The sequence below is a fragment of the Stenella coeruleoalba genome (genome assembly GCF_951394435.1).
Source record: "Stenella coeruleoalba genome assembly, chromosome: 9".
Taxonomy (NCBI): domain Eukaryota; kingdom Metazoa; phylum Chordata; class Mammalia; order Artiodactyla; family Delphinidae; genus Stenella; species Stenella coeruleoalba.
In genome coordinates, this window is record NC_137155.1 from 77,087,849 (window position 1) to 77,107,466 (window position 19,618).

General features: G+C 41.5%; 1 protein-coding gene across 1 annotated transcript in view; it reads right to left on the reverse strand.

Annotated features, from left to right (window-relative positions):
* The window catches only part of AASS (aminoadipate-semialdehyde synthase), a 92,316-nt gene extending 76,103 nt beyond the window's left edge, over positions 1-16,213 (reverse strand). The window contains exons 1-2 of the mRNA XM_079932650.1: positions 16,091-16,213; positions 1,971-2,079 (exon numbers count right to left, since the gene is read on the reverse strand). The gene's annotated coding sequence lies outside the window, so the exon portion shown is untranslated. The remainder of the gene's footprint in view (positions 1-1,970; positions 2,080-16,090) is intronic.
* Between the last annotated feature and the right edge of the window lie 3,405 nt (positions 16,214-19,618).

Sequence of the window (19,618 nt, forward strand, 5' to 3'; positions counted from 1 at the left end):
AGGAAGAGTGGAGAAAACAAGGATAAAGAATGAAGTGAGTGGAAGGTGAGAGGCCAGCAGCAGAAGGGTTACAGCAAAGTTTACTCACTGCATGCAAGTCCCATGAGGAGACAGGAGGATGAGCTGCCACAGAGGACACAAAAGGGTTTCAGAAAGGACAAATATGTCAAAGGTTTGGGGAATAACACCCACATCTCAGAACACCTCTATTGAATTTTAAGAAGGAATTAAGTTCAAGAAATCTTTTCCTGCTAGAAACCACTTCTGCTTCTTCCCCCCTCTTTCTTGGGCACAGGCTGCCTTGCCTGCTTACATCTTCGGCTTCCTGTCAGCATCCTGGCTGCCGTGAAAGCTCCATGGCTGGTGGGAGCCTGGCTGTGCCATCTGCTGAGCCCACAACAGCGAAATACCATCTCCCTTGTCAGGAAGGGAACTGCGTTCCTACCACCTAATGGAATTCAGTGGCCTTTGTAATGGGTTGAATGATGTCCCCCAAAATTCATGTCCACCCAGAACCTTGAAATGTGACCTTATTTGGAGGTAGAGCCTTTGCAGGTATAACGAAGGAAAGAATCAAGTTGAGATCATATTTGTTTCCGGTGGGATTAAACTCACTGTAAGTGTCTTTAAAAGAAAAGGACACGTGAAGGAAGAAGCCCAAGACAGAAGCAAAGATGGAGTTATGCTGCCACAAGCCAAGGAAACCCAGAAGCCACCAGGAACTTGAAGAAGCAAGGAAGGATTCTCCCTGTAGCGCCTACGGAGGGGCCATGGCCCTGCCAATACTTTGATATCGGACTTCTGGCCTCCAGAACGATGAAACAATACATTTCTGTTGTTCTAAGCCCCCCAGTCATTGGCACTTTGTTACGGAAGCCCTTAGGAACAGCCTGAATCCACCAAAGAGCTAGATTGCCCCCCAATGTTGTGGTGATTGCTCATGTACCACTGTCTTAGGACACAAAACAAAATAAAATCACGCAATGAATAAAGAAGGTAGAAATATACCATAACTGCATAGGCAGGAATTCAAAGTCAAGGTCACTTCTTTAGATTGATCTTCCAGAGACTGTTTGCTCTAAAGGTCTAGAGAAAATGAAGCTGAGCTACAGCTTCACTGTGAGCTCTAAAATCAATTTGAAATACAGGTACACTGAAGCTGGTTGATTCTACTTTTTTTTTTTTTTTTTTTTTTTCGGTACGCGGGCCTCTCACTGTCGCGGCCTCTCCCGCTGCGGAGCACAAGCTCCGGACGCACAGGCTCAGCGGCCATGGCTCACGGGCCCAGCCGCTCCACAGCATGTGGGATCTTCCCGGACCGGGGCACGAACCCGTGTCCCCTGCATCAGCAGGCGGACTCCCAACCACTGCGCCACCAGGGAAGCCCCGATTCTACTTTTAAAAGACCTACGCCTGTGGATTTTGGAGAAACACCCTTATACCTGCAGTTTCTACAGACTCATTTAGCAAGAGTACTTCATTTACAAAAATGCCTATATGAAAAGAGAATGGTGGAAACAAACATTTTTAACCACTTCATCTCAGACAAGTCTTCTGTAACCCATGTTTCTTCATTAGGTAGACTGATAAAAAGCATATCAGAGAATTGGTGAGTACTATCTTGAAAATGGTATTATTGTTATTATTCTACATGGTACACGGCACACTAATCTGACAATGTGAGAAAAAAGTCAGAAAAGTATCACCCTCAGGTGAAACAGATGACCAGAACCAAAATGGAGAGAAGAGCGGCCAACTTTAGAAATTGTTTTTAAATGAATCGCTGAAGGTACTAAGGAATTTTCCAGGTCTCTTTCAGGAGATCCTGTTGTCCTCTCAAGATCTCTATGGGATACAATAATGTAGACAAACTGTAACTTAATTGCTTGTTTTCTGCCTGAAGCAATGATATGGTAACCCCAGAGCTGTGAGATGCATGGAATCGAAAAAAAAGGTGAACAGAGTCTTACCTATGAAGGAGAATCCTCTGCTCAGGCCAGCAGTGTCCATATCCCTGCGTTAGAGACACAGGAGAAGATCCAGATGTGGGGGAGCCCGAGATATCATCTGTTGGACTTCCTTCAATAAAAAAGACAAAATTATAAATTCAAAATTAAGTACAAGAATAAATTCTTATTTATACTAAGAAAAGAATTCACGATGGATTATTAGAGCCTTGAAAATTCAGGTCTCATTCTTCTGAGATCTCTTTAGGCAATTTACTAAAAATGGTTACATAGAAATACTTCCTGGTTGCAATTCTGGCTTCCCCTCTCTACCTAGAATACTCTACAGTTCCCAGTCACGCCCAGCACTCACAGGACTCAGGTAAGGGAGGGGTCGAAGCTGAAACCTGTTTACTTTATGCTACATCCAATTCTGCAGAGAGGGTTGTGCCCAGCTGTAACAGAGATTTCCCTGTCCAGGACAGAATGTATTGTCAAGCAGTGACATGAATTTCTTATCAAATATTAATAATAAATTGACATTTTGGCTTTTGAGTTCAACCTGCATGAATCAGTCCCTAAGAACCCAAAGGGCTGATAACAATGAGGGAGCTTGAATGTGGAGACTCTAGCAAATAACGTCATCCTGAGAATCCCTGGCTGAACAACTAGTCACACTGTGTCTCTGACATCTCCAACAAGGACCACCAGCTCCATAAATACACTTAGCAAGAAATACTGGACTCTTCGCCTTCCTGTACACACACAAACACACACACCCCACAAGATACAGCTCACTCCATTCTTTAAGGATCAGTTTTGATCTCAGTTTAAGATGAATTGTATACACACAAACACACACACCCCACAAGATACAGCTCACTCCATTCTTTAAGGATCAATTTTGATCTCAGTTTAAGATGAATTGTACACACACACACACACACACACACCCCACAAGATACAGCTCACTCCATTCTTTCAGGATCAATTTTGATCTCAGTTTAAGATGAATTTATATCTTCTGCAGCAGTGCTCAACCTTGGCTGTTCATCAGATTTACAAGCAAGAAAATGCTCCAGTAAGAATGTATACAGGGCTTCCCTTCCCTGGTGGTGCAGTGCAGGGGACACAGGTTCGAGCCCTGGGCCAGGAAGATCCCATATGCTGCGGAGCAACTAAGCCCGTGCGCCACAACTACTGAGCCTGCGTGCCACAGCTACTGAAGCTCACTGCCACAACTACTGAAGCTCACGCGCCTAGAGCCCGTGCTCCACAACAAGAGAAGCCACCGCAATGAGAAGCCTGCACACCGCAAAGAGGAGTAGACCCTGCTCGCTGCATCTAGAGAAAGCCCGCACACAGCAACGAAGACCCAATGCAGCCAAAATAAATTAAATAAATAAATAAATTTATTTTTTAAAAAAAAGAATGTATACAAAATAAATTAAAAAAAAAAAAAAGAATGACCAAGTCCAATGGACCAAGGGATAAACGAATGCCTTAATTAAAAAGAGCCACATCATGTTTCCCTGAGACAAGGTGGTAGCAGTGCTGGTCGTGAAATGCGGAGTGGAGGAGTGTTATGCTTTTTTAGAAGATAATGAGTAAAGTTTCATGCATATTTGGTGTGAGGTACCTGCAGCATATACCGAGGTAAAGATGTTTAGTAACCATGTACTACAATTATATTCACACATGTCTTCAGCTCCTGGTAAGTTGTGATCCCCATGAAGCCAGATAATAGATCTTATTCACATTTATATCCTTGGCATCCAACTCAGGACCTACAGTATAAACGGAGTTCAATACACATTTGGTGAGTGGATGAACAAACAAACTACTATATGAAGTAAATGAACCAGTGTTTGATAATCTCTTCAGGAACTGAGTCATCGAGACTGAAGCTTTTCTGTACACTTGCCAAGTCCCAAAGAGAGATGAAAATTCTGGTGCCTGAAGCCCTGACACCTGAAAATCCTGATTCCCTTATTTTGTCCACTTGGCTAGCGGGTTCTCCCAAAGACTATCTTCTCTTGGATTCTTGGCTCCCTTACCCTTCATGCTTAGCAATTCACACCACTACCCCTTGCTATGACTGTGTAATGCTGATTGCTCATCTAGAATACCGTTATCTGTGCCCATATTCTCTGTACTCTCTACTCTGCCTTCCTAGCTGCATTTTCTCCACTACTTGTAGCTGCATCCCACTGCCAATGGCTGTCCTTACCTAGTCCCTCTCAATGTGTCCTTCCTTCCATGGTGTATCAATGTACTAGCAGGAAAGAAATGGCAAACACAAAGGCTGTAACTGAGAGAGTTCCATGAAAGTGGTATGGGCAAGTCTTGGTGAAACACTCAGGTATCAGCAAGAGTGAGAAATCATTGCTACGCCACAACTGAAGGCACAAGAATGGGAAACAGTGTTTCCAGAGCCTAGAAAAAGTTTGGAGCCATAGAAGAGGAACTGAAGGACAGAGGCTCTAACTATAGAACACAGCCACTGCCCAAACTGTGGCCAAGCAAATGTAAGAGTGCAGAGGGAATAAATAACCCAACATGCTTCTCCTTTCATCTGCCAATACCCTGCCGCTGTCTCCCTTTGGCTAAACCTAGCTGGAAGCCAAAGGGCAAGGGCAGTCTGGTAATGTAATCCATAGAGGTCAGTGTCTGACGCACAGAAGGTAAAGGGCATGGTATGGATCAAGGTATGACGTGGGGGTATGCAAACAGAGAATAACCTATACAGTCCATTCCTTTTGCTACACAGCTTTTACTCTTGACCTCTGCCTAGATGAAGAACTTGTGACCCCCATACAGGAGAAACACGAAATATCATCAGTCATAGCGTCATTGTTGAGTGATGTCAGTTCTGTCACACTTCCCACCACTGGAATCTAAACTGTGATGTTAGCCTCCATTAGCACTCTTCAGAAAATGTAAGAAGGAAAGGGGGGAGACAATTAATTTAAAACTGCTGCAAAGCTTTTTGTAGCTGGTTACGAGATCTAAACTGATAACAAGAGCTTCCATGTTTTAGCACTCATTCCCTCACTCTCTACCAGCATCTTGACTGAACAGAATTCTTTATCTAGTAGGGTTACCTAAAAATTCTTGCCTGCAGAATCTGAGGCCTTGGTGTTTCTGATTTATTCAGCTACTGGAGTTTTCCATTGACTAGTGTTTTGAACTGGGAATTCTAGACTTTAGGTTTCTCTTTTATGTATACTCTCCAGAGTAGACAGTGTCCAGTCCATTCCTCAATCCACCCCATGGTTGCCATAGCAACTAAGTGAAAGACTATTTGATCCCTCACTACTTTGTCCTCTCCCTCTAACTCCATCACATGCCACCTTTAATGATAATCTGAGTAATGTGATATTATTACATCTCCTTTCCTCCCAACAAGGAGGGTATCTATGCATTCAAATACGTGACCATCACAACCTGAGCTTCCCATTTTGAGGATCACTTCTGAGACCAGTATCAGCCAGGGTCACAGCAGGAAAAAAGATAGCTCACTCAGAGTCCCTTGGCATAGTTTTCTTCCCATGCTCCAAGCTTTGGCCAGAGTATCTCATCAACCCAACTCAACAGGAAATCTTAGGGCAAACCCTAGGGTTGCAATCCACAGAAGTCAGCCTCCTGGGTATGGCACAGAACAAGTTAGAAACCTGGAGGATGGGCGTGATGCAGCACTCAGATAAATCAGTATACTTGGTCGCACTGACATCTTTTAAAAAACAACTTGTTTTTTAAGTTATAACTCCTGAATTATAACAGTTAAGGTTGAGAAGGTTTTAAAGTCTTCTTTACAGAGCAAACATATCAATATTTATCCCTCTCAATCAATTAACATAAAAGACTAAATGAACATGTGTATGTAAGTCTCTCTGTTCTAGAGGCCTGGGACACCACTATCTAAATCTACTTCTCAATGGAAAGATTACTCGGCAAATGCCAACATGCCTTATAATTATTTTACTTTGATTGTGTTTTCCTTCTGAGGTTTAATGAGTTTGAATAACTTGCTGATGCAATTTTGTTACAATGGAATTTATCAGTTTTAGAAATAATTTATTATAAATTGTATTTGATATAATTATAACTAGAAATATTCTTCAATAATACTCTACATGTTTGCTAATGTCATTTGGAGCAAACAAAATTACCAGAGCATATCTGGACTTTTTCTTTATCTCCTGGCACTAACGGATACTCAACTCTTATCCTTATAATAGTCAACGGTCCTTGGAACTGACATTCTTCTCTTTGTTGAATTTTTGTGACCTGTTATGATGGCTTGTAAAACTGGGAATGATAGGTGTGGGTTATCCAGGTAAATAATGTTAAAATACAGTGTAATGTAAACACTAAGGAATATTTACGGATGCTAACGTGTTTCAGTTGGAGAACTTATAGAGCTCTGCTACTGATGGACGGAAATTCAGTTTAACAGCACTGATTATACTTTGCCTTGAAATGAAGTGGAGAAGTGGGAAGTAGAGAGCTTGGGAAGAGTAATGTTTGGAAAGGAGAAGGATAAGTGATTGAAGAATCACCAAGATAAGATCTTATTGAGACTCAGCATCCTGGCTGAAGGACCACCACTTCCACTGAAATCATTTTATCTGGATAATCAAATGTGGACTTTGATTAACCACAGGACCTGCTTCTCCAGACTCAGACGTAATGGAGAATATGTAGATTTGTAGAAATATCCCAATATAAAATTCTAGGGACTTGACTTCTTTTACTTTAGCTCTTGGCATAGTATTCCTAACAATATTTTTATGATGGGCTTACGTTACTTTCATTCCATGGAGAACACTGATTCTTGTGACGATGTATTTAAAGCAGGAATGTAGGAAAGCTATTTATATAAACACAAATGTTGGATTCTTACAGGAAATCAATGAGTTCCTAAATGTTTTCTATAGGGTATCAGTGAAAGATATGCTGCAAAGATCCTAAAATACATGAAAACCATAACCTTAAAGGTTTCCATGAAAAAAAAGAAGTATGAACAACAGAGAGCGGTGAAATAAAAGTGGTGAAAGTATAGGTCAGAATCTAAGAATATAATGTATATTTTAGAAAGTCTTGAGAGAGAAGTAAAATTCGTATTTTATGGCAAGACAAGAAAAATTTAAACATAAAAACTTTTCTCTGTCCTTTGGCCTCCTCTCTCCCCTCTGCTGTGCATTGTGTATCTGCATTACGCATCGACCAAACATCCCCATTGGCAGAAATACCTGCTCAACCATAAAGAGCAACATTCTCCCAGCACCAACAAGACAACTCCTTAAAAGATAACATTCTTTCCTGATCTTGTAAAGGGTCACTACGACCCACCACTTTGTGCTTACAGACCTGGGATTGTGTAAACTGTCAAAAATACATCATTTAAAGTTCAGCTCTCTGTCTCAAAAAAATTTTTATAACTGTGCCTCGACTTCTAATGGACAGGACAGCTCTCAGAGACTTCTGAGAGGCTGTACCCAGGATATAATCCTCCATTTGGCTCGAATAAAATTTTCCTCTTCTTTCTTAGATTGACCAATTGATTGACCAATGGACACAAGAAAGAAATTTAAAAGTATAAATGTATACAGGGATAAAATACAAACAATTAGGTAATTATATGGTAATAAAATGATAATAAGAAAAGTACCCTGTTCGAACACCTATATGCCAGATATTGTGAAAAGTGCTAACCCTATAATATCTCATGCAGGCCGTACAGTATCACATGGGGTAGATATTAATAGTAGTTGCAATCTATTTGAGAAAACTGAGGCTCAGAAAAGTTAAGTGAAGACACTCAGATCCCTGCTGAGGAGCTAAACTTAGGTCAATTCCCTGGTGGATTCCAAAGCTCATGCTCTTAACCACTGTGCTATGATTCTTCTCAGAAAAACAATAATTTGTGAGTTTGAACCGGGACTAGTGGGGGTTTTTTTGTTTCGTTTTGTTTTAGTAAGGTGACTGCTTTTCTATACAATTTCCTGTCATAGAACTTGCCTGCCACAAATGGCCCTGAAGCATGAAAGCTTTTATCTTTTAGGGGTGGCAGCCTCTCTGATTCTGGGTACTTTGCTTCTCTCACCTTCAAAATCAATAGAAAATATAGTCCATCTATACAAGATGATCTATTTATTTCCAAGGCTGTAGACTTCATGCTGTCTGAACTGAAAGAAATGGGTAGATCCAGGGTCAGGGGTGGAGAAGAAGCTGTGTTTGGAACGTCCTGAAGGAATTATTTATAGATGGACAAATAGAAAAATTATAAGTTGTCAACAAGGACCTTTGGAGAAAAATGTAGGAAAAGAGCAGAGGTGTTTGAAGATTACCAGTAGTACACAAATGAAAGTAAAATTGAAGTTCTAAGAGGCAAAAGGTGGGGGGGGGGATGGAAAAAGCTCAAATGAAGTAACAGTTTGGGTCATACTTAGGGCATATCAAATATAATATTGTGAAGAGATGAAATGCTTGGGAAGAAGGAGATTGGGGACCATCAAAGTGGTTGGAGAAAGTGGGTAAAAGCGAACCAATTCTTTAATTTTGCCTAAATGAACATAATCAAGATGAGATGTGTGTAAAATAGAATAAGATACTCACTGCTCATGGGACTTCTCCCTAGTCCTTCACCCCCACCAAATCTGACATCCCCTCCAGAAGGAATATCTGCAGCTCTTGTCAAAATTGAAGGAGGAGGGGGGAGGGGGAGGAGGAGAAGGAGAAGAAGAAGGAGAAGAAACACCACTGGATTAAAATTCAGTGGTCTGATTGTGATAGTTCAGAAATAAAGGATGGGACAAGTCATCCCAAGATATGTTTTAGCTCTTGGCTGCCAGCCTCTCACACAGCTGACTTTAAAGTTTTAATAACCATGTTAAGAGATTGCAGAGGATTCCCATCACCCAGCCAGGATGGATTTATTCCCACCCATTCATATCCATCTCACAGAGCCAAAGAAAACTTTGAGGAAGAGTGGACAAAAAGCTTCATCTCCTGCATCTCTCTTACGGCCTCTCACCAGCGACACCTACTACTGTTCCCCATAACTGTCCATTTGAAGTGAGGGAGAGGAAGCAGGAAAGAGGGGGCTTGTGTTCAGGCTACTGCTGCTGCTACAAAGATAACCAGATTTATTCCAACATATGTATATTTAAAACAACATTAGCATGACCTAACTCTTATGTGTATTATTGGCTCAATAAATGGGAAAAAAGAGATGAAAGTGGAGAAGAGGAATTTCCTTTTTTCCCTGTTCATTATGATTATCAAATTGGTCCAGGGTCTACTGTTTCACCTGGAGCCTGATCTTAGTATTTATACTAGCTTACAGCTTGCACAATGAATGCATTCCACTGCCTTTATTGATGTTGTACTAGTTTGCTAGGGCTTCCAAAACAAAATACCACAGACTGGATATAATAAACAGAAATTAATTTTCTAGAGGCTGCAAATCCAAGGTCAAAATGTCAGCAGATTTGGTTTCTCCTGAGGCCTCTTTCCTTGGCTTGCAGATGGCCAACTTCTCGCTGTGTCCTCATGTAGCCTTTCCTCTGTGCAAGCACATCCCTGGTATCTTTCTGTATGTCCTAATCTCCTCTTTCTTTTTTTTTTAAGATTTATTTATTTATTTATTTATTTTTGGCTGCGTTGGATCTTCGTTGCTGCATGGGGGCTTTCTCTAGTTGTGGCGAGCGGGGGCTGCTCTTCTTTGCGGTGCCCAGGCTTCTCATTGCAACGGCTTCTCTTGTTGCGGAGCATGGGCTCTAGGCCCACGGGCTTCAGTAGTTGTGGCATGCAGGCTCCGTAGTTGTGGCTCATGGGCTCTAGAGCACAGGCTCAGTAGTTGTGGTGCACGGACTTAGTTGCTCCTCGGCATCTTTCTGGGATCTTTCTGGACCAGGGCTCGAACCCGTGTCCCCTGCATTGGCAGGCGGATTCGTAATCACTGCTCCACCAGAGAAGTCCTAATCTCCTCTTTTTATAAGGACACCAGTTAAACTGGATTAAGGTACACCTCACAAGCTCATTTTAACTTAATTACCTCTTTGAAGTTCCTATCTTTAAATTCAGTCACATCTGAGGTACTAGGGGTTAAGGGCCTCAACTCATGAATTTTGAGGGGGACACAATTCAATCCCTAGCAGATGGTATGTTTATACTGCAACATCAACTGTTACCGAATGCAAGTTCATTTGTCCAACAGAGTGAGGTCAAACAAACCTTAAACATCAGAGTTTGAAGCAGAGAAAGCTTTACTGCAGGGCCAAGCAAGGAGAATGGGCAGCTCATGCTCAAAATACCCCAAACTCTTCACTGGTTTTTGGAGAAGTGTTTTTATAGGCAAAATTGGGGGTGAGGGCTGCTTTGTCTACACTATTGTTTCTTGACTCTTCCTCCTTTGTTTCTGCATTTCCTCCCTTTCCTAATTAGTAACTCTACCCTTTCGAAATCAGGGAAGGTCTGGGAGGCTGAAACCTTTTTCCTACAAACTAAAAATGGGGGACACGGAAAGGCTTTTTTACCTGGGAGGGTCCCACGGGGTCCAGCTTGGTTTCAATCCCCCTTTTATTTGATAATCCTCAGTCTTGAGGGGAACAGGTGTTCAGGTGTTAGGCAAGAAAGGGAATAACATTTGGATAGAGACGTTAATTATAAACTCGGCAGAGGAACTTGGTTTTAGGAGGACTCAGTTTCAATGCCAGGCTACCAGTTACACCTCCTTTCCTTCCCCTCCTTGGTGAATGTTCAGAGTTAACTGACAGAATTTTTATTGTTAAAGCACGTGATGAAGTAACCTAGTGATGACAAATAATTTTCTGGAACTCTTTTGGGGTATGTTGATACCTACCATAAATCACCTAGTTATAAAATTATTGGCATGGGACTAGAGTCTGACTGTATAGATGGTAGAGAACCCTGGGGAGCACATGTTGGAGTAGTAGAGAAGAAAAAAGGGACAGAGTATGATCTGAAACCAGTAGGATCCAACACAAGAGAAAGTTTGAAGTAAGAAAAATAAGAGCAGGCCTGAAGAAGTTTCCAAATCAAAGCACAGACAGTTGAAGAGACGTTTTTTCAGTTCTCATGACTACCAGCATGGATGTAGTCATGAGACTGCCTGGAGCACTTCAGAAGCAGAAGAAAAGTACATAGACGTGAAAAGGAAGACCTATCTTGATGAGAAAAATAGTACAGAGGTAGAATCAATAGAACATTGAAGATGCCTGGAAAACAGAGGAGATAGAAATGGCAGAACTGGAAACGGGAGAATGGCAGGATAGTGACCAATACAGTAGTAGGCAGAGTTGAGGTGCTGGGTTAGATGAATTGAATGCAATGTTCTGGCAAGACATCTAAATGACAATGTATAGTAGGAACCTAGGGATTAATGACTAGAGTTAGAAAAGTTAAGGTTGTAGATAGGATTTGGTATCTGTAGGCATAGACAGCAAAAAAAGAGAGGACACAGCCTTGTAAAAGCCTACATGGAAGGGGAAGACGAGAGCAAGGCATGAGAAGAGAGTGCGCCAAGAGAGTATGACACAGGGGACTTCGAGAGAAGAAGGAACTTCAAGGAGAATGTGGATGTGGGTAGATGGTTTTAAACCTGTTTTATGTTGCATGAAAATTTGATAATTTGTAAACTTTTGGAAATGTGATACAGTGAAATGTCATGTTGATACTAAGCAACACAATGAACTCTGCTTGAAGGATGGCCCCTGGACTGACAGTTCTAGGTATGAATATACACACCTAGTGAGGAGCCATAATTTTGGCCTTCAGTGAGTGCAGTGACTTGCAAGGACCCTGGAAGAGATGGCTAAGAAGTTGTTAGAAGAGATGGGCTCATGTGGAACGTGGGGTTTCTAAGCCAGGGCTGCTCCCACCCTGGCTCAACATGGATCTTGTCATCTTGCATGAACTGTCATGGGGGAACCAGGGCCAAAGAGAATAACCCCCAGACAGGTGAATAGACTGGTGGGTTAATGGCTGCCACGAATACCAATGAAGTACCGAAACAAACCAACAAAACTATCAGAATACAATTATATACTCAGCCCTCCCCTGCCAATAAAATCATTCAAAGACAAAGGTAAAATAAAACCATTTTCAGGCAAACAAAAACTAAGAGAATTTGTCACCAGCAGTTCTGCCTTATGAGAAATATTGAAAGAAGTCCTAAATAAATGAAGAAAACCGTCAAGGTCAAGATAGGGCTTCCCTGGTGGCACAGTGGTTAAGAATCCGCTGCCAATGCAGGGGACACGGGTTCGAGCCCTGGTCTGGGAAGATCTCACGAGCCGCAGAGCAATTAAGCCCGTATGCCACAACTACTGAGCCTGCACTCTAGAGTCTGTGAGCCACAACTACTGAGCCCATGTGCCACAACTACTGAAGCCTGCACACCTAGAGCCCATGCTCTGCAACAAGAGAAGCCATCTCAGTGAGAAGCCTGTACACCTCAACAAAAGGTAGCCCCCCGTTCGCTGCAACTAGAGAAAGCCCCCGTGCAGCAACGAAGACTCAATTCAGCCAAAAATAAATAAATAAAATAAGTAAATTTCTTAAAAAAATAAATAAAATATATTTTTTTAACTTTCTTTAGAAGGTAATTGACTGTTTAAAGCAAAAAGAATAGCAATGTATTATGAATTTATAATAAATGTGGACATAAAATGTATGACAACAATTGTGAAAATATACTATTATAGGATTCTTACATTGATTACATTGTATGTGAAGTAGCATAGTATCATTTGAAGGAAAACTGTTAAGTTGAAAATGTATGTGGTAAACTCTAGAGCACTAAAATAATAGTGCTACCACTAAACCCCTAAAAAAATAACAATATAATAAAGAGATAATAAAACAAAGGGAGGGAAAAAACAAATTGTGGAAAAAAATAATCTAAAAGGACACCAAGAAATGTTTTGAGTTGATGGAAATGTTTTATGTCTTGATTTTGGTTGTGGTTGTATGACTGTATACATTTGTAAAAACTCATTGAGATGTATACTTAAAATCAACAACTTTTATCATTTGTAAATTAAACTTCAATAAAGATGATTTCCAAAAAAGTGGGCAGAAGCTGTTCCCAAATTGTGGTCGAAAGAAAACCAGCGTTGTAGGCTAAATGTTTGTGTCCCCACCAAAATTCATATATTGAAGCCCAAGCCCCCAGTATGATAATATTTGGGACTGTGGCTTTTGAGAGGTAATTATACTTAGATTAGGTCATGAGGGTAGGACGCCCCCCCCCCATGGAATTAGTGCCCTTAGAAAAAGAGGAAGAAAGAGAGAGATTTCTTTCTCTCTCCAGGAGAACACATCAAGGAAATGCCACGTGAGGACACAGCAAGAAGGAGGCTTTCTACACTCCAGGAATCTCTCCAGGAATTGAATCTGCTGGAATCTTGATCTTGGACTTCTCAGCCTCCAGAACTATGAAGAATAAATTTCTGTTGTTTAAGTCACCCAGTCTACGGTATCCTGTTACAGCAACCCAAACTGACTAAGATAACTGGAATCTTAGTGAGATGTTAATCAGTACTTCAAGAACAATAGATCTTCTAGTCCTAGAAGCTGGGTAATGTTGTACCATAAATTATTCTCTCAGAACTTCACAATAAACAATAGCACATTAAAGAATCTAGGAAATACCTTGTTATAACAAAAAAGGAAAAAAACCTATTTGAGTTGGGAAAGTTTTTTCCCATCAAAACTATTAATTTCTCCTGGAACTGTTTCCCTGAATAAACTAGTTTGAGAAGTTCTGGTGTCCAACATTCTTTTGAGAAATTTGTCAGCAAGTAAAATGAGATCACTGGGTCTTTCATCTGACTGATAAGGAAAAAATAAAAATAAGCACGTATAATCATGACTTGGTTTTTAAATAAACATAGAGTAAAAGTTACCTTTTTTAATATAGTTCTATGAATTTTAACCCATGTACAGATTCATGTAACCACCACCACAATTAAGATACAGGACAGTTATATCATCCCTAAAACTCCCTCATGTTGGTAACATCCTTTGTAGTGACGTCCTGCTCCCATGTCTAACCCCAGGCAATCACTGATTTGTTCTCTATTGCTATAGTTTTGTCTTTTCAAGAATGACATAAAAGTGGAATCATACTGTCTATAATGTTAGCTTCTTCCACTCATAATGTCTTCAGAAACCATCTAAGTTATAGTGTGTATCAATAGTTCATTCCTTCTTATCATTGCATAATATTCCACAGTGTCAATGTACCACAGTTCATCCATTCACTCACTAAAGGACATGTGGGTTGTTTCAGCTCTTGACAATTCTGAATAGAGCTGTAAATATTTGTGTACAGGTTGCTGTGTTTTCATTTTACTACCTAAGAGTGGGATTACTAGGTTTTAGGAAGTTTAACTTTATAAGGAACTGCCAATCGGGACTTCCCTGGTAGTCCAGTAGTTAAGATTCAGCACTTCCAAAGCAGGGCACAGAGGTTTGATCCCTGGTCAGGGAACTAAGATCCCACATGCCGTGTGGCGTGGCCAAAAGAAAAAAAAAAAAAGAAAAGAAACTGACAATCTGTTTTCCAGAGTGGCTCTACCATGTTTTACTACCACCAGGCGTCCAAAAGAGTTCCAGTTATTCTGTATCATCATCAGGACTTGGTATGTTTACTCTTCTTAATTTTAGATATTCTGATAAGATATACAGTAGTGGTATTAAAAATGTGGCATTAATTTGTGTTTTCCTAGTGGCTAATGATGTTGGATATCTTTTCATGTGACTATTTGCTTATTTTTTGTCCACATAACCTGTTTTAGCGAAGTGTCTTTTCAAGTATTCCCACATTTTTATTTGGATTGTTTGTTTTCTTTCTCTTGAGTTTTGAGATATCTTATGTATTCTGGATATAAGTCCTTTGTAGAACACCTGGAGTGCAAATATTTTCTTTCAATCTGTAAATTCTCTTTTTTATTCTCTGAAAAGTGTCTACCATAGAGGAAAAGGTTTTAATTTTTATGAAGTCTAATGTATTAATATTTTTCTTTTGTGGACTGTGCTTTTGATGCCTTGCCCAGAACTCTTTGTTTAACCCCAGGTCATAAAGATTTTTCCTAGGTTTACTTCTAAAAATTTGTATGATTTTAAGTTTTACATTTAGATTTATGATCCATTTAAATTAATTTTTGCATAGGTGTGAAGTTATGTCAAGGTTCTTTTTTTTTTTTTTTTTTGCTTATGGTTGTCTAATTGTTCCAGCATGGTTTGTTGAAAGGTTCCCCTTTCAACATTAAATTGCCTTTGCATCATTGTCAAAAATAAATCAACTGGGCTTCCCTGGTGGCGCAGTGGTTAAGAATCCGCCTGCCAATGCAGGGAACACGGGTTTGAGCCCTGGTCCAGGAAGATCGCACACGCCGCGGAGCAACTAAGCCCATGTGCCACAACTACTGAGACTGCACTCTAGAGCCCATGAGACACAACTAGTGAGCCCGAGAGCCACAACTACCGAGCTCACGTGCCACAATTACTGAAGCCCGTTCACCTAGAGCCCATGCTCTTCAACAAGAGAAGCCAGTGCAATGAGAAGCCTGCACACTGCAACGACGAGTAGCACCCACTCACTGCAACTAGAGAAAGCAGGCACTCAGCAACGAAGACCCAACGCAGCCAAAAATAAAAATAAATAAATTTATAAAAAATGTTATATGTCAGAACGGTATTGGCTTCCGGAAGATGGCGGAAGAGTAAGACGCGGAGATCACCTTCCTCCCCACAGATACACCAGAAATACATCTACACGTGGAACAACTCCTACAGAACACCTACTGAACGCTGGCAGAAGACCTCAGACCTCCCAAAAGGCAAGAAACCCCCCCCCCCACAACGTACCTGGGTAGGGCAAAAGAAAAAAGAAACAACAGAGACAAAAGAATAGGGACGGGACCCGCACCAGTGGGAGGGAGCTGTGAAGGAGGAAAGTTTTCCACACACTAGAAGCCCCTTCGCGGGCGGAGACTGCAGGTGGCGGAGGGGGAAAGCTTCGGAGTCGCGGAGGAGAGCACAGCAACAGGGGTGCAGAGGGCAAAGCGGAGAGAATCCCGCACAGAGGATCAGGGCCGACCGGCACTCACCAGCCCGAGAGGCTTGTCTGCTCACCCTCCGGGGCGGGCGGGGCCTGGAGTTGAGGCTCGGGCTTCGGTCGGAGCACCGGGAGAGGACTGGCGGCGTGAACACAGCCTGCAGGGGGTTAGTGCGCCACGGCTCAACGGGAGGGAGTCCGGGGAAAAGTCTGGACCTGCTGAAGAGGCAGGAGACTTTTTCTTCCCTCTTTGTTTCCTGGTGCGCGAGGAGACGGGATTAAGAGCGCTGCTTAAAGGAGCTCCAGAGACGGGCACAAGCCACGGCTAAAAGCGCGGACCCCAGAGACGGGCATGAGACGCTAAGGCTGCTGCTGCCGCCACCAAAAAGCCTGTGTGCGAGCACAGGTCACTATCCACACACCCCTTCCAGGGAGCCTGTGCAGCCCGCCACTGCCAGGGTCCTGGGATCCAGGGACAACTTCCCTGGGAGAACGCACGGCGCGCCTCAGGCTGCTGCAACGTCACGCAGGCCTCTGCCGCCGCAGGCCCGCCCCGCACGCAGTGCCCCTCCCTCCCCCGGGCCTGAGTGAGCCAGAGACCCTGAATCAGCGGCTCCTTTAACCCCATCCTGTCTGAGCGAAGAACAGATGCCCTCCGGCGACCTACACGCAGAAGCTGGGCCAAATCCAAAGCTGAGCCCCTGGGAGCTGTGAAAACAAAGAAAAGAAAGGGATATCTCTCCCAGCAGCCTCAGAAGCAGCGGATTAAAGCTCCACAATCAACTTGATGTACCCTGCATCTGTGGAATACATGAATAGAAAACGAATCATCCCAAATTGAGGAGATGGACTTTGAAAGCAAGATTTAGGATTTTTTTCCCCTTCTCCTCTTTTTGTGAGTGTGTATGTGTATGCTTCTGTGTGAGATTTTGTCTGTATAGCTTTGCTTCCACCATTTGTCCTAGGGTTCAATCTGCCCTTTTGTTGTTGTTGTTGTTTTGGTTTGGTTTTTTGGGGTTTTTAAATTTTTTTCTCTTAATAATTATTTTTTTATTTTAATAACTTTATTATATTTTATCTTACTTTATTTTACTTTATCTTCTTTCTTTTTTTCTTCCTTCCTTCCCTTCTTCCTTCCTTCCTCCCTCCCTCCCTCCCTTCCTCCTTTCTTTCTTTCTTTCTTTCTTTCTACTTCAACTAATTCTTTCTTTTTACTTTTTCTCCCTTTTATTCTGAGCCGTGTGGATGAAAGGCTCTTGGTGTTGCAGCCAAGAGTCAGTTCTGTACCTCTGAGGTGGGAGAGGCAACTTCAGGACACTGGTCCACACTGGTCCCAGCTCCACATAATATCAAATGGCAAAAATCTCCCAGAGATCTCCATCTCAACACCAGCACCCAGCTTCACTCAACGACCAGCAAGCTACAGTGCTGGACGCCCTATGCCAAACAACTAGCAAGACAGGAACACAACACCACCCATTAGCAGAGAGGCTGCCTAAAATCATAGTAAGTCCAGAGACACCCCAAAACACACCACCAGACATGGACCTGCCCACCAGAAAGACAATATCCAGCCTTATCCACCAGAAGATAGGCACTAGTCCCCTCCACCAGGAAGCCTACACAACCCACTGAACCAACCTTAGCCACTGGGGACAGACACTAAAAACAACGGGAACTACGAACCTGCAGCTTGCGAAAAGGAGACGCCAAACACAGTAAGTTAAGCAAAATGAGAAGACAGAAAAACACACAGCAGATGAAGGAGCAAGATTGAAACCACCAGACCTAACACATGAAGAGGAAATAGGCAGTCTACCTGAAAAAGAATTCAGAATAATGATAGTAAAGATGATCCAAAATCTTGGAAATAGAATAGACAAAATGCAAGAAACTTTTAACAAGGACCTAGAAGAACTAAAGATAAAACAAACAACGATGAACAACACAATAAATGAAATTAAAAATACTCTAGATGGGATCAATAGCAGAATAACTGAGGCAGAAGAACGGATAAGTGACCTGGAAGATAAAATAGTGGAAATAACTACTGCAGAGCAGAATAAAGAAAAAAGAATGAAAAGAACTGAGGACAGTCTCAGAGACCTCCGGGACAACATTAAACGCACCAACATTTGAAGTATAGGGGTCCCAGAAGAAGAAGAGAAAAAAAAAGGGACTGAGAAAATATTTGAAGAGATTGTAGTTGAAAACGTCCCTAATATGGGAAAGGAAATAGTTAATCAAGTCCAGGAAGCACAGAGAATCCCATACAGGATAAATCCAAGGAGAAATACACCAAGACACATATTAATCAAACTGTCAAAAGTTAAATACAAAGAAAACATATTAAAAGCAGCAAGGGAAAAAGAACAAATAACACACAAGGGAATCCCCATAAGGTTAACAGCTGATCTTTCAGCAGAAACTCTGCAAGCCAGAAGGGACTGGCAGGACATATTTAAAGTGATGAAGGAGAAAAACCTGCAACCAAGATTACTCTACCCAGCAAGGATCTCATTCAGATTTGATGGAGAAATTAAAACCTTTACAGACAAGCAAAAGCTGAGAGAGTTCAGCACCACCAAACCAGCTTTACAACAACTGCTAAAGGAACTTCTCTAGGCAAGAAACACAAGAGAAGGAAAAGACCTACGCTAATGAACCCAAAACAATTAAGAAAATGGGAATAGGAACATACATATCGATAATTACCTTAAATGTAAATGGATTAAATGCTCCCACCAAAAGCCGCAGATTGGCTGAATGGATACAAAAACAAGACCCATATATTTGCTGTCTACAAGAGACCCACTTCAGACCTAGAGACACATACAGACTGAAAGTAAGAGGATGGAAAAAGATATTTCATTCAAATGGAAACCAAAAGAAAGCTGGAGTAGCAATTCTCATATCAGACAAAATAGACTTTAAAATAAAGACTATTAGAAGAGACAAAGAAGGACACTACATAATGATAAAGGGATCGATCCAAGAAGAAGGTATAACAATTGTAAATATTTATGCACCCAATATAGGAGCACCTCAATACATAAGGCAAATATAACAGCCATAAAAGGGGAAATCGACAGTAACACATTCATAGTAGGGGACTTTAACACCCCACTTTCACCCATGGACAGATCATCCAAAATGAAAATGAATAAGGAAACACAAGCTTTAAATGATACATTAAACAAGATGGACTTAATTGATATTTATAGGACATTCCATCCAAAAACAACAGAATACACATTTTTCTCAAGTGCTCATGGAACATTCTCCAGGATAGATCGTATCTTGGGTCACAAGTCAAGCCTTGGTAAATTTAAGAAAATTGAATTTGTATCAAGTATCTTTTCTGACCACAACGCTATGAGACTAGATATCAATTACAGGAAAAGATCTGTAAAAAATACAAACACATGGAGGCTAAACAATACACTACCTAATAATGAAGTGATCACTGAAGAAATCAAAGAGGAAATTAAAAAATACCTAGAAACAAATGACAATGGAGACACAATGACCCAAAATCTATGGGATGCAGCAAAAGCAGTTCTAAGACGTAAGTTTATAG